Source organism: Prionailurus viverrinus, chromosome A1 (assembly GCF_022837055.1).
Source record: "Prionailurus viverrinus isolate Anna chromosome A1, UM_Priviv_1.0, whole genome shotgun sequence".
NCBI classification, from domain to species: Eukaryota; Metazoa; Chordata; class Mammalia; order Carnivora; family Felidae; genus Prionailurus; species Prionailurus viverrinus.
The window spans coordinates 158,568,311-158,581,510 of NC_062561.1; the positions used below are offsets into that span (position 1 = coordinate 158,568,311).

Sequence of the window (13,200 nt, forward strand, 5' to 3'; positions counted from 1 at the left end):
TTGGGCAATTTTTATAACCATTGTCTCAAGTGAGCCTCCTAAAATCAGCCCTGGATGGTAAGAAAATATCATTGTTACCCATTTCAGAGGGAGATAAATGAGTCTCTAACAGGTAAAGGGCATTACCCATGGACACCAACCTAGTGATTAGCAAAGCTGCACTTCAAAGCCAGTCCTCTGAATCCTAAATACAGAACACTTTCCTTTCCTTCTCTTGTCTCTGTTAACAGGTTACCTTCCAGTGCTGAACATCTAAAAATTCTTAAATGCTCATTCAGTTCTGGCATTTTGTTTCCAAGGAAAATGAATTTCATAAAATCATTAAAATTTCCAAACTTCAGTTTCTTTTTTTTTTTTAATGTTTATTTATTTTTGAGAGAGAGACAGAGCATGAGCAGGGGGAGGGGCAGAGAGAGAGGGAGACACAGAATCCGAAGCAGGCTCTGAGCTGTCAGCACAGAGCCCAACCATGGGGCTCAAACTCACAAACTGCGAGATCATGACCTGAGCCGAAGTAGGACGCTCAACTGACTGAGCCACTCAGGCACCCCCAAACTTCAGTTTCTGAATAAAAACTAACCGATAACATTTTTTTGCCATAAGGAACATGTACAATAAAGGAACATATATAAATATGTGTTATCATTTTTCATTTAAAAAGTAATAAAACCCTCATCTATGGGATAGTTATGGGTGCTTATCCAAACAGGACAAACTAAGGTCACAGTTACTGAAAAATTCATTTAAGATTATCCAACAACCCAGAGGAGAAAAATACATAAAAGAAAGGCCAATGCATTATTGATTTTAATCCTGATTTTAGACAAGAAGATGCTACTAAGTTACCAGATGTTACTAGCTCTTGAACACTTTGAAAATGCAACAAGAGGAGATAGTTAGAACTTTATACCACTTATTATGTATGCATCTGACCACTTGTGTTAATGGGATAGCTACCAGGAATAAATTCTAAAATTCAATACCATTATAAGTAAAAGTCTCATGCATGTTAGTTTTTCTAAGTGTTCTTTAGCCTAAGTTTAACTGCACAAACATGACCTCAATTCTGTTTTAAAAGATAAAGCAGGGGCGCCTGGGTGGCGCAGTGGGTTAAGCGTCCGACTTCAGCCAGGTCACGATCTCGCGGTACGTGAGTTTGAGCCCCGCGTCGGGCTCTGGGCTGATGGCTCGGAGCCTGGAGCCTGTTTCCGATTCTGTGTCTCCCTCTCTCTCTGCCCCTCCCCCATTCATGCTCTGTCTCTCTCTGTCCCAAAAATAAATAAAAACGTTGAAAAAAGAATTAAAAAAAAAAAGATAAAGCAATTACAGGTGATAAGGCATGTTTTAAAATAAATGTTTAACTTACTAAGTACATTCCCATTACAAATGAGTTTCAATAAGGGCTTCAACTTTTGATTTTTAGCTTTTATTAGATATATACATCAAGTAGCTCATTTGAAAATCAAGTAACTCTAGAGTTTAATTGAATAGTGGTTGAGCTATAAGTAAGAAAGTGATCTGGTATCTTCACCCAGTCAAGAAACAACATAGACTGAAACTGGCTAGGGAAACTCCTTTAGACAAATGGTTCAACAATCTCATAAAGGTGGTGTTTTGTAGTCAAAAGGTTTTGTTAAACTCGTAGTTGTTTCACTGTTTTTACAGCCCCTTGAATTAATCTTCTGTACTTCATAGGAAATGTAGGACGTTCTTAAGCATAGCCTAGAGTGTAGGCAACACTAAAATGCTCAGAAGTTTGGTTATACTCTTGACATCTGCCCATTACAAGCCAATTCTAGTGAAACAAAAACTTCTCTGTGACCAAAGAAATCTATGCCCATTTATATCCAGAAACTATTCCTCACAATATATCAGGTCTATAACAGTAATATGAATTTCCTAAGTAATTTTATTAAGGAACCTTAATTTTCTGCATAATATTCATTTCTGACATGATACTTAGAGGGTGGGAGAGAAGGAATAAAGCTAAGGTTTTTTGGAGTTGCATAAAACAAAGTTTTTTATCCTATAAAAGTTGTTATAACTATCTCATTTTTTATATATTGCTTATTGACAAACTAAATCTATGGTTACTTTTACTCTATCAACCACTGTTGGTTTTGTGAATATGCAAACATAACAAATAGCATTCTGGGCCTAGAAAAGAGTGATTTCTCTAAGAAACACATTATAGAGACCTAACTCTATTCCCCTGGGTTAGATGTCTACTTGAAACATCTCCAGCTTTCTTTCTGAACCCATTGTGGGTCTCTGACTTAACTGAAAGTTAACTTCAACTTTTTAGCAATCAACAGACATTTATTAAATACTTGGTATTTATCTGAGTGCCTAAGGTGCATTATAAGTCATGATAAAGATAGTACAAAAAGATTCAAAAGTCAAATGTAATGTCGGAACTTTGCCCAAACCAGAAAACTTTCTAGAAATGGTGTCAAGTGATTAAGTGGAATTGCTTATAGCTACTTAGTTACTGTTTACTGAGTGCTTAAAATGTGTCAGTCACTATAATCATTTTTACTATCATCATCAGGAATTCTAAGAATACTTTTGTGGGGTAGATACTATTATTTCCAATTCTCAGTTAAGTCCTATGAATTACCAAAGGCTACATAGCTAGTGAGTGGCCTGGGACTCAAATACTGGCCAGTCTCAATTTAAGAAATGTGCTCTTACCTACCACTATATACAGTAGCCTCTCTTGCCACTTCTTAACAATGGTTACATAAAATGTGAAACATCTAAAAGTTAGAAAATTAAGAATTGATAATAACTGATAAGCATTGATAGATTTTTAGTTTTGTACTACAGCTTAAGGAAAATACCAAGTACTTGAATTTGTTGTCACTTATGCAAGTAGATAAGAAAATGTATTTGTGATTTTTCCTGGGATACAATTTATATAAAAGATCATTTTTCTTTCCTAAAAGAGGTACTACACCATTTTAAGAACTTGGTTTTTTTTTTCATTTAGAAAGTCATTTTATTCTGTTCTTTAAAACATCACCTTACAGAGAAACCAAAGACTCTAATAATTATATTTTAACCACTGTAATTAAAAAAAAAAAAAAAATATATATATATATATATATATATATATCTATCTATCTATCTACGTAGGGACAGAAGAAGAAAGAAAACTGGAGCTAAAGCAGGAAACAGTGCAGGAAATCAAACACTTGACCCTGAAGAAATCCAATATAGTTAGCGCTTGTCAAAAGCTGGTAATGTTTAGAAAGATACCATGAATGTAAAATTTACTGATAATCCAAAGCTACCTTAAATAAACATTATCTCCTTCTTTGCCCCCAATATTTTATTAGATGCCAAAAAAGAGTCACCAGGCTTCACAAAATCTAGTATTTTGCTTGGTGAGTCAATCCAACCTAACACATATGAGAAACTTCTCTGCAGATCTGGAAGAACAAGATTAAAGTGCATGTGCAATAAAGAATAATTTATTTCTGGTCATTATAGCATTGAAAAGAATGAAATATAAAAGGATTGTCAAAACAGTAATGAGAAGAGGTCAAAACCTAAACTAGTGAACACAATCCTTGTTTTTAAAGATAGCTTCTGGAAAACTGTAGTTATCTGGTGCAGGCCAAATTAAAAATATATCTTATATTTTACTATTTCAAACAGTTATTAAAGAAACATAGAAGGCAAATCTAAACTGAAGAACCAGTTAAAAAGTTAGTTACTGTAACCAGCCTTTAAAACACCAATACTTGAAGCATAATATCCCATTATCTTTTTCCAAGAAAGTCTGATGTAGGCTTTGTGATTATATAAAAAGCTTACGTGTCAAATCTGACTATAAATGCAACTGAAGATTTCTTCCTTGGGATCATGATCTCTAGAACATTAAGTCTAAGCAGAAGCAATGAAATAAACTTGGGAGGGAAGACAGATTATTTTTAAAGTACTAGAAATTTATAAAATAAACCATCCAAAACATCCAAATAAAACATCCAAAACAAAGGGAGCCCTAAGAAGGCTTGAAACCAGGAAACTACATTTTCATATTTAATGTTTTTTTTGTGTTCTTTTTTTTTTTTTTTTTTTTTTTTTTTGAGAGGATGAGTAAGTGGAAGAGGGCCGGGAGAGAGGGAGAGGGAGAGGAAGCGAGGGAATATTTTCAGAAAGCTCCACTCCACCCCCAGCACAGACCCTGGATCTCACAACTATGAGATCATGACCTGGGACAAAATCAAGAGAATCAAGAGTTAGATGCTTAACCAAGCCACCCAGGTGCACGCATACTTAATGTTCTAAAAAGATCACTCTGGGGGCGCCTGGGTGGCGCAGTCGGTTAAGCGACCAACTTCAGCCAGGTCACGATCTCGCGGTCCGTGAGTTCGAGCCCCGCGTCTGGCTCTGGGCTGACGGCTCGGAGCCTGGAGCCTGTTTCCGATTCTGTGTCTCCCTCTCTCTCTGCCCCTCCCCCGTTCATGCTCTGTCTCTCTCTGTCCCAAAAATAAATAAAAAACGTTGAAAAAAAAATTAAAAAAAATTAAAAATAAAATAAAAAGATCACTCTGGCTGCTGTGCGTAGGATGGACTATGGGGGTAAGAATGGATACTTGGGGGCTGGTTGGAAGTCCATGGTATTGGTCCTAAGAGAGCACGGTGGCTGAGACTAGAGTAGTGGTGAAGGATGGGGTTAAATTTTGAAAGTTTGGAGATTTATAGGACTTGTTGATGAATCAAATAAGCCCAGAAATGAGAAGAGAAATCAAGGATTAGTTGATTACTAGGCAACTGGTGACAGGTGCTGCCACTTACTGACATGGGGAACACTTCTGAAGATGTAGGTTTGAGGAGTGAAAGCAAGAACTGTGTTTGGATTTGTTAAATTTGAGATGTCTCTTAAACTTTGATAAGGAGATGAGGTGTTGGAAGTAAGTGCCTGGAGCTGGAGGAAGGTCAGAGCTGGAGATAAATATTTGGAAGTCATTAACATATGGATGACATTTAAATCTATAGGACTAGATGAGGTCACCTATAGAGAATGAATAGATAAAGAGGAGGAAGCTGGGATCTCCAACATTCAAAGACCAGTCAAACAGGGGATGGCCAGCTGAGACTAAGAATGGGCAGGGCGGTAAATCAGTTTCATAACAGGAAGGAGTGGTTAACAGGATGGAATGCTGCTGAGGTCAGGTAAGGGAAGAACAGAGAGACGTCCACTGATCTGAGCAACAAGGGACCTAGTCAGGTGTAATCTTACAGGTGTGGTGGAGACAACCCAAAGTGATGGGAGGTAAAGGAGCAGACACTGCTTTTCAGATGCATCCTTAAACATCATCCTTCTCTCTTTAGGTGTCCCCTTAAACACAGACTTTATTGCAGTTATTTTTTCACATGTCTGTCTGTTTCTACTAAAGCACAAGCACTTTCTTGAAGGCAAGGACCATCAAGGACTTAATTGGCTTTATATACTCACTGTGTAGTTGTGTGCCTGGCACATGTCTTAAAATTTAAAGTGTTTGCTAAATGAATAAAAAAAAATTTGGTAATTATAATTCGGACTCCTATCTCTTAATCTTTTATTAAAAAAAACTTAAGACACTCAACTAAGTTTCTACTATATGGATGTATTTTCTGTTTCTCTGAGACATCATGGTTTCTGATAATGGAAACCAAAAACAATGATACTAAGTACAAGTTATTTTAAAATAGGCTAACACTTGGGGGTGCCTGGGTGGCTCAGTGGGTTGAGCTTCCGACTTTGGCTCAAGTCATGATCTCATGGTTTGTGAGTTCAAGCCCCAAGTCCAGCTCTGTGCTGACAGCTCAGAGCCTGGAGCCTGCTTTGGATTCTGTGTCTCCCTCTCTCTCTGCCCCTCCCCTGCTTGTACTCTGTATCTCTCTCTCTCAAAAACAAAAATAAACATTAAACAAAGTTTTTTTAAATATGCTAACACTTAACTTTCCAGATAAGCCTATCTAGATCCTGAAGTATCTCAGTGAATCTTATCAAAACTTTAAGCCTGGCTTCACCTTTGAATAAGCTCACTGTTGAGGGGAAAAGTCCTCTAGACAAGATTACCTCCATGAACCATGAACTAAGCACCCATACCTAATCCATTACAATGTATAGGTATAAGGAAAGCTTTATGTAGTAAGGATTATTTTTTGTTTTGTTTTTCCACAGTGACAACAACAACAAAAAAGAAGAGCATCAAAGCACCAAAACAGAAATGGAGACAATCTGGAAGAAGTGAAAACACTGACTCAAGGCCTTCAGAATCATTTCAAAATGATGATTGAAAAGTAAATCCAGGTACTTTATACACAGTTTCTTAATGTTTCAATAATCACTAAGGACAGAAACCAGAGAAGGTCTGATCTTCAGGTTATAATCAAATTCTATTTTCATATTATCTGTGCTTGATGATTGTCTAAGTGCAATTAATAGAGAAGGTTATTAAATAAAGGAAATGCAAACAAAATATAAATACAAAATTATAAACAAAAAATCCCTTCTCAAAACCAAAATTTCTTCCAATTAATACTTTCACCTTCCTCCCGAATATCACCAATCCCATTGTCATCCAAATTTCCATCCAAATGTCAGAGTTTATAGGAGACATATAAACAATATGGCATTGTTCTAGTCTAGCCTCAAACCCCCAAATATACTTCTCAAATATAAAACACCTAATCAAATCTAAGTCTCTTGGTCAACAAACAAGAGACTGAATGAATGTTCACTAAAATGGTACTCATCATATTTATGGCCCCTGTGCCCAACCCACTCTCCCAACTGCTTCTGATTTCTCCTTTTTCTACTAAGAATACCTCCGGTGATGATGGCTAGAAATCTCAATTCAATCCTATTTCTTTAAAATATGTTAAAAGTCCATAGATTCAATTAATCTCTAATGTCTCCCACAAGCATCCTACTTTAGACTCCAATCATCTCTCACCTGGACCACATAATTCCTCCTAATTTGTCTATTTCCTTCCTGATTCATTTTATATTCATCATGTAACACTGAGGACAGAATAATCCTAAAACACACCTTCAAAACACTTTAGATTTCTACTCAGTGTCTCGTTAGTGTTGACAGAATAAAATTTAACCTGCTCCAATCTCCCTTTCCTCTCTTAAATCCAACTATATTTTTCTCCTATATTAACTTTGGGTTAAGTGGAACACAGTATTCCTTGGGACTCTCACACCCTACCCTAGCTTTTCTACTGCCGTCCTTTCTTTGCCTGTGTCATTCCCTCTGCTAGAGATATGGTCCCCCATCTAGTCCCTGCCTTGCTAAAATCCTTTAAGACCTGAGGATGTTTTTTAGACCAATAATATGTAAGATCATCAATAAGAAAAACTTAGGCCATTTGTCTAACAATCTGGTTACTATATAACTGGTAGTCAAATGCTCTGACTGTAGAGCTCAATTCAAGGTGCTTAATAGGACTCATGAATCTTTAAGGAGCATATAGCCTAATTAATAAGATTCTCTCTTTTTATGTCCTATATTAAACTGCCAGCCATGGAAATGCTAGTTTGGCCTTTGATGGCAAAGTATTGTGGAGGCTCTTAAACCAGTTTTTCCTACAGGTTTCACATGGCTCTCAAGGGCCATAATGCCATGACAGAAATTATAGATGGGTAGATAAATTGGAAGGAAGGGAGGGAGCAAAAGAAAAGAAAGAGCAATTCTCCTTGGTAAATTTGACCTGAGTTATATCTTTTTGTTTTTTTTTTTTCAGCTTCAACTTGGCTGTGGAGATACAGCCATTAATTTACTGTATTGTACTCCAGACCTGCTTTTCTACATTTTTGCATTAAGTCATGGAAAATGTAGTATGGATCTGAGGTAAGCAAGAGAGTCAAATGTGGGGTTATATACACACTGTTTTCTTTATTCTAAAACTTAGTTGATTTTAAATGCAGAAATGCCCATATCATCACATTTTAGGAACATCTTCTCAAATACTCTAAATACATTTGGCCCAAGTGGGCAAATACATTGACTGGACACAGTGCCAGGCTCCTGAGCCTCTCTGTGGTCACTGCAAATTGTTAAAAATGACCTAGCATTGGTTAGGCTGAAATTCTAATTTTCCTGATTTAATCACAAATTACCTAGTAAGCATTATGAGCATAGCTTTCATAGTTTTTTTAGAAGTGTAAATGGAACAAATGGAAAGGCTGGATCTGGTGATTGTCTTCCATAAGCTTTCCTGTAAATCATTCCAAGAATTCTACACCCCTTTCCTTTTAAACTCTTTTCTTGAACATGTTCCAATCCTTCACATATGTTCTTTCTTTCTCCTCCCAATTCTGGTGCCAAAGTTCCCTGTCTATCATTTTAGGCAATCTGGCTACTGCTTTCCACAGGGAAGAGCACCCTTCTTTGCACTGAGTACCTGATCATTTGAATAAATGTTTTAAACACCCGAACATGAGGTACAAATTTGACTTTACTGGATAAAAAGCACTTTAAAATCAAGTTTATCCTGAAGATGGGTCTAAGTTAAAAGTAAGATTAACTTTTTTTTTAAATCTTTTTTTCTTTATAATGTTTTTTGAGAGAGAGCGAGCGCGCATGCGCGCGCGTGGGGGGTGGGGTGGGGGGGGAAAGTACAGAGAGAGAGGGAGACACAGAATCCAAATCAGGCTCCAGTCTCTGAGCTATCAGCACAGAGCCAGATGCCGGCTCAAACTCACGGAACTGTGAGATCCTAACCTGAGCAGAAGTTGGAAGCTTAGCCAACTGAGCCACCCAGCCCTTAACTTTTTTTTTTTTAATGTTTTCTTTTTCTTCTTCTTTTTTTTTTTTTTTTTTTTTTTGAGACAAGAGTGTGAGTAGGGGAGGGGCAAAGAGAGAGGCAGACACAGAATGTAAAGCAGGCTCCAAGCTGTGAGCTGTCAGAGCCCAATGAGGGACTGGAAACTCAGAAACTGTGAGATCATGACTTGAACTGAAGTCGGACGCTTAATTTACTGAGCCACCCAGGTACCCAGATTAACGTCTTAAAATCTGGCTACACATAAAAGTGCAAGAAGAGGAATCTGATAATGCAAACCTCTTTGTTTTAGTTAATAAACATGTCCAATGGCAGTGGCAGTTTGTGCTGGCAGTTCTGGATGCTTGAGCAGTGCTTTAAGAACAGCGTCTTCTATATTTATAAGGAAGATTACTCAATACGTACACACATACTCAAAACTGTTTGAGGACAGGAAGAAAAATGAATAAGGAAGAAGGTATAAGTTTTTTCTTTGCCTTAAATCACAATGAATCAAATGCTAAAATTTTCACCTGGTAGAAAGATAGGCTAGGAGAGAAAATCACCTACCTCATGACCTATAGAATTAGTGATTTTAAAAGATCAAGTAATGCTTGATCTAAAGGGAGCAATTGTGAAGGACAGTAACTTTGGAGATTTGAATTAGACTTTATGCTTTGACTGGCAATAATAATATCTGGTAATACTGAGAGAGACTGAGTTCCTCATGCAAAATTAAATGTAAGTGTATTTGTACACATTTTCAAAACACTATCATTTTCCTAGAAGACACTTACCAAAGAAGGAAAATTCTTTTAAAGCCAATAATTAGAGTTGACAAGAGACTGTGTTAACAGAATCCTTCTCAAACACTTCTGCTTTCTTATCTTTAAGCACAAAGCATGAAGAACCCTTGCCCCCAAAAACATCTATGCAAGACTTTTTATGTAATAGTTAGGTAAACATGATGATATTATTTGAGCCACCATCTTTGAAATTTTGAATAAACATTTTTAAAAAATAAACTGACAGGCTCAGCAATGACAGAATCTGATAAGAATATTTTGATAAGATTTTTGTTACTATAAATGTCAGCATATGACAGCTACACATTACTGAATTAGCTAAAATATATTTAAAATTTGGGATTTTAATTCTAAATGCAGTTTTAGGATACATTTTGGAGAAATATGTAATTACAATAATATATGTCCACTTTAAATATGTAGTGCTTACACAAACCATGTAATCAGAAACATCAATTTAGAATGATTATAAAGTGGTAATATGTGACTTTATTTAGTAACCTTCCTCTCAAAACAATCTACAGTTAAAAAAAAGTACCTTTGCAACATATCCTAGATATCTGTATTAGTATGCCTAAATTTTCTTTCTTTTTAACATTTTTAAATAAACAATCATTTTGAAACTGTTTCATACGTAGTGGAAAACAACTTCTAGGAGATATTTACTCCAACTAAAACTCCCATCGCTAGATTCAGTGTCTCTCTCCCTGACTCCAGTCCCTGTTTTGAAAGATTCTCAAGTTAGCATTTTTCATTTCTCTAAAAATAGAAAACTTGAATAATGATAGTCAATTACATTTGATTGTCTTTTGAAACAGTGAGGAATTGTTCCCAATCGAAGATTGTTTCCATGCACCCTAACAATTTCGTATACTTATTCAATTCAATTATATCTAAAGAACTTCTGTATTCTGCTTAAATCATAGTTTACTAAAATCCATGAATTTACTTCTCTGAAGTCTTAGGTCAAGTGGTTTAATTTATAAGAGTAAATCTAGTGTGCAAAATAATTTGGATAAAAATAACTTTCTGATGCTTAATTTAGGAAATTGTTGAAATTTCTGGCTCTTGCAAAGTCATTAGAAGAGGAGGACTAATAGTCATAACCTTGCACAGGCCAAAGCCACTTGGAGGCCACTTGTCAAGCACTGAGCATCCTATCTGAGCACAAAAATGGTGGGCACAGTTTTATATGAAAATGAAAGCAATTTTCCCCCCAGAAGGAATTGGCTTGATCACCAGAAACAACTTCCCACTTAGCCAACAAGTGTCAACATATTTCGAAACAGCTGCTACAGTTTCGAGTCATGAGCCCCACTTCTGATATGGATGTAAGGTATAAAGACCAAGTAATTTATCCTCCTACTGTTAGATAAAAGTCCAGCCAGATGCCTACTGCCAGCAACTCCCTGATGGGGGAGCCCTGGTCTGGACTAGCGTGGAGGAAGGTCATGAGAACACATTTGTAGGAGACCTGGCTGAACACACCAGAGGATTCTGCAGTAAGTACCAACAGTGTAGTCACCTGAAGGGTCCCTCATTTCTTTATCTTCAGTCTCTTCCCACTTTTCAACCACCTGGGATTAACATTCTTACCCCGATTCCTGCTTTTCCAAGCCCCTTACAAAGTATTTGTAGCTGAAATGACAGAGAGGCCTCGGACAGAAGCTGGTTAAGTCAGAAACAAGGCAGTGTCCAATTGCAAAGGCCAAGTCAGTTTATTTCTTCCCCCTCTCCTTGCATGCCACTGCTTCCACCACCAGCCCTTCAGGAGAAAAGGATTACCAGGACTAACTCAATATGCCTGGCTCTAACCTCAGAAAGGCGGAAGGACTTGAAAAAGTGTTCTCCGTCTCCCTTCTCTGCTCCTGTACATATTGATCAGACCCATTAATCTGCATGCACAGAGATGGAAAAAAGAGAGCAATAGTAAATGGCAATTGAAGTAGTTAGCAGCAGAAAAAGTAATTGACTTCCATACCTTTGACTATAAAAAGTAAAAAGAAAAAAAAAATCAAGAACTAAGTGGTGGGTCCCGAGAGAATTTTTGATTTCCTGTTTCTTGGAAGACACTGGTATATAAATGTGAGGGTTTCTGGAGTCAAAGGACTCCAACCTTAATCCCATGCATGTAAACACTAAGGTGTACGAGGCAGAAATGAAGGTAGAAAAAACACTCCCTTCCTGGGCCCCAGCAGTCATGCAGATCATTGAACACTGGAAGCCTCTGGCACCTCACATTGCTGAGCACCATCCTTTCCCGGTGTCGCTCTCCTCATCCACCTCTTCCCTACCAAGTGTACAGAGTCTGTCAATCTTGCTGTAATCAACTGTACAATTTCCCTATTGTTCCCCCAAGGTGGATGGTGGCCTACTGTCCTCATAGATGAATCTCCCTACCCTCTATGTGTCAGTCTTTTTTTTTGACTGGAAGTTGGCCTTCTCCTGCTGGCTTCTTCCTCTTCAGCCTATGTGTTTTTCTCTTTACACCCCTGACCTACCTTCTTCCCTGTGCCGTTCCTTCCCACGCCCTCCCTTTGGAACTGGCAAGCTTATCTCTCCATCTTGCAGGGCTGAGTTTCTCTCCATTGTCTGCCTCTGTCCCTCTGCTTGCCTATCTGGCTTCCCCCCATATGGGCCTCCTACTCCGTGCTAGTTGGTGGTCTTTCCTTACAGGTATACCAGTCTGGAAGCAGTTATTGACATATGCAGTTTTGTATTTCTTATATCTCCTTGCATTCCTATTACTGGCTTCAACTATCTTCCCAGCCACAAATGAGACTCTTTTTCCCTAGGATTTCACAGTGTGTAGAAAGGTACCCCCCCCCCCTGCCTCCTACATGCACCCTTCCCTCCCCTCCTCAGTCTGTTTTTCACCGTACACTTCTCTGGTGGATAACACATGGGCCCTGAAGTGTACATCCATGTAACCACTCTGTTCTGTCAGTGCCTTCCTGAGCAAGCTCACCTCTGTGAGTCTCTACTGTTCACACCTATACTACCAAGAGTTCATGTACTTCCCAAGCTATTCACAACCGTGTGCCTCCCCCTGCATGCACCCATGTGTAGGGGGCTTCTCTGAAGATGAGTGTTCCCTTGCCCAGCTTCACAAGCTCCCACTGAACCACAGGGTTCACACCTCCCTTGCAGTTCTGCTTCCAAAAGCTCTGCTTTCCAAATTCCTTCTGTGTATTCCTTCTATGTATTTAGTGGGAGCTCAACAGATGTTAATTCTGTTCTCCACTTTTATCTGAATAACTATATGCGTCCGGGTGTCCCTCTGGCCCTCTGTGCCTGTTTCAGTTAACTGAAGCAGGTTTCCTTGGTATGGAGTGGGCTATTTGTCAGTATGCCCTGTGGGTTACATTTCCCTCCGATTGTCCCTCCCCTCAGACTAAATGTTATCCATCTCTCATATCGTATATCCTTCCTTTTATCCTTCCACACACAGTACTGCATGCCCATAAACGGCTTCCCTATGCACCCTGGGTTGTGGCACGTCTATTCCGTGTCTCTCTCCCACTTTTCCCCCTCCGCCGTAACAAGAAAACGCGTTTCTGGTTTGTACTCCCCAAATGCGGTGTATGTGCGTCTGCGTGAACCCTAGCTGTACTCGAGTTCCGTG

General features: G+C 38.2%; 1 protein-coding gene across 1 annotated transcript in view; it reads right to left on the bottom strand.

Moving 5' to 3' along the window:
- The window catches only part of ELL2 (elongation factor for RNA polymerase II 2), a 73,762-nt gene that overhangs the window by 59,324 nt on the left and 1,238 nt on the right, over nt 1-13,200 (bottom strand). The window lies entirely within an intron of this gene.